This window comes from Solanum pennellii, chromosome 11 (assembly GCF_001406875.1).
Source record: "Solanum pennellii chromosome 11, SPENNV200".
In the NCBI taxonomy this organism is placed as follows: domain Eukaryota; kingdom Viridiplantae; phylum Streptophyta; class Magnoliopsida; order Solanales; family Solanaceae; genus Solanum; species Solanum pennellii.
In genome coordinates, this window is record NC_028647.1 from 22,725,532 (window position 1) to 22,728,754 (window position 3,223).

Here is a 3,223-nt window from a genome sequence, read left to right on the forward strand (position 1 = left end):
TCTGATAACCTTAGTATAATACTCATACTACTGAAATGAAATTTTAGAATATGTATTTGCAATGAACTTTAGAAAACCAAATTTGTATTTAAACAACATTATTATTCAAAAATCCATTCATCATTCAATTTGATTATCATTGACTTTAAGGCCACCATATCAATTTGGATCTTCTGCATTTTAATGCAGATTCATAATATGAAATTTAAAATTAGAAAGAAAAAAATATAAAGTATGTATTCATATAGTATTATCAAAAGAAAGAATCCGACGAATAGTAAGAAAGAATTAGTGCAGAGGAGTTGACAATTTGAAGACTAAGAAGACATATATATTGAAATTAATTTTTTCATCAAATGGACAAAATTAGTGCATAGGAGATGACAAATGAAGGAGAAACAACAGTAAAGGAAAGTGTCATTGAGTCTCATGCTTGTGTATTTCGTGTTTCTTGCCCTCAAAATATTGCTTCCCTAAATTGGAATGACCTTATAAATTCCAGTTAAAGGAAGGATGCTAACTATAAAAGAACAGCAACAACCTGCTTTATCCAAGTTATTTACCTTCTTGAGCTTGACGGAAAAGAAAATAGGACTGATAAATGCACTTTCTCCAAAATGGTGGATACCTTTCAGGTACAAGTTGGACGAGATTCTAAAAGATAAAAGAGATAGATCCATATTTGGTTCAACATATTTGGTTCAACATTGGAATGGGGTCAATCTGAAGCATTGGCTAATATTGTACTGATCAGACTGAGTGGTGCACCTAGAGTTGTTTTGTCCTTAAGGGGAATAATTCTGAAATACCAGACAATGAGAAGGGATATTGAGGACGATCTCCGTTTCCTAGCTTGGGAAATTTTAAAAGGATCTATGAGATTTAGTGGAGTCTGGAGGCTCTAAAAGCGATCGGAGATAAGTGTTGAAGCAATAACGTTTGCACTGCTGGCTATTCCCTTCATGTAGGGAAAGTTCTAGCCAAAGAAGCAATTATCATACAGGAACATTTTTTCAATCCACCCTCTGTTTCACTTGCTATGAGTTTCAGAAATATAAGAGAAAAAGTTGGCTTTTCTTGAAAAAGAATCAAAGACATGCTTCCTTCAAAGGCGGGTGGATTACCTCACTTGTATATTAACAACAATAATTACATATGTTGTTGTTATACATATGAAGACAGAACACAAAAAAACCAAACTGCTGGCAAAAGGAGAATGCAAAACCAATAAACTGCAACAAAACTTTTGCTAGTCATCAAAGGAAAATAAGAATATCTTTTGGAGCATGGATTAGAACAGTGGTAGTCTGATACCTTGAAACTGCGAATGACTATTAGTAACAACCAACAGTTGAAATCCTTAGTGGTAGTCTGATACCTTGAAACTGCGAATGACTATTAGTAACAACCAACAGTTGAAATCCTTTTACACTATGCCAGCTGCTCACTAACACCAGTCATGCGATAACAGATAAAAAAGGGTGGCTTTCGCAGCCCCTTTGCTCAATAAATGACTCATTTTAAATGCATACATGACCATTAGGGAATTATAGCATTCTGAATAAAGAGGTTCAGTGTTAGACTAAAATATTATATGTTTAAATATCATGTTAAGTTAAACGTGTAATAATCAGGTAATATTATCTCAATAGTTTTCACCTTGAGTTATTAATCTCTGTAAACCTTAGAAGTATATGTCAATAGAATCCTTGTTTATTATAAATGCATACATGGTGAGGTGATGATCTACAATACCAAAAACAAAAGTAAACAGAAAATATGATTCCTACCTTGGTTCGATTCCTTGGGAAGTCCAAATATATTTATCATTCAAATTTCGTTTGTAATATAATTCTCTGCAAAATGAACCAACAAAATTTATAAATTTGCTTTTCAAGGAATGAAAAGTAAAAATTAATAGGGCATTTTTCGTGTTAATTGAACTTAGAAATATTATACGCACAAAACAGGGGAAGCGGGCAAGCGAGGTGATAATTTTTATAAAAAATGGTTAAGTAAGATCTGCATAAGAAGAGATCGACACAAGGATATATACACGTCAGTTCTCGCAAAATCATAGTGATATTATGCTTTTCAAGAGAACGTCAACACGGTTTTGAGTATCCTTGTATTATACTACGTTCTCATGAGCCTGGTAATCAAATGGAGACCTACAACCACTGAAGTATGTAACAATATTTAAACAATATTTAAAATCCAAATTCAGTATAGGAAAAATGTCCATTCCATCTACCTAGAATTTGTATCCTTTAAAGGATGCACATAATCAAAAAACTAATTTCAAATTTTTGACACAAAAATTATGATTGAAACCCTCACTTGTTTGGAATAAAACCAATCAACTATATTGTGAGTTTGCAATGCTAAAGGAGGGTGACTGGGTGAGGCAAACAGGACTATCAGGTTTCTACATTAGTAAGCTTTGAAAAATGAGGTGTATATGAAATCTGGTGTAAATCAATATCAGAACGAAAGAGAAAGTTCTCATAATATCACTCAATATGACGTAGTCTAATGTATACAATACGTTAATGTATGTTTGAAAAGAACCTTATTTTAATTCTATTTGTTTTAAAACTCGAATTATTTATATTCATGCTTGAAAATCTCACTAGGGAATAAAAAAACCTCCAAATAAATGAAAAAAATACTATGAATAATAAACATGTGATTAAATGAAAAAAAGTGTACTTATGTCTTTTTTCTCAATTTTTGATGATATTGGACTTTGTACTTAAAATATGCCAGAATCCATCTTCCCCACCAACTCGTAACACTAATAATAAAACTCAAAACCTATATAAACCCCAAGACTTCTCTCTATTATATTCTCAGGAGTGACATATTTCAGGTTTTCTTTAATATAAATTTCCGAAAATCTTTTCTTGGAATGTAGGATAATATGTTCACAGGCTTTAAGATAAAGGAGTTATAAATATATTAAACAAATACAGCTATATAATCATATTTATTCATATAGATTTATATACATTCAAAATTTAAACCCCTATACATATTTAAAGATTTACCTTCAATCTCCATTTTTAAGATCTGTTTGCATTTGTATTTTCTCTTGGCTGGAAGTTATTACAATGAACAATATGGAATCAGCAAGAAAACTCAATGTTCAACTCAAACATATCTTCCGAAATTGACAAACTAAAAGTAGGGTTTTTCAGTCGCGAAATCAACAAACAAAATA

The 3,223-nt window shown here is 31.5% G+C and overlaps 1 pseudogene; it reads left to right on the plus strand.

Annotated features, from left to right (window-relative positions):
• The first annotated feature begins 356 nt into the window (after nucleotides 1-356).
• Nucleotides 357-1,468, plus strand: LOC107003748 (annotated as a pseudogene).
• The last annotated feature ends 1,755 nt before the right edge of the window (nucleotides 1,469-3,223 follow it).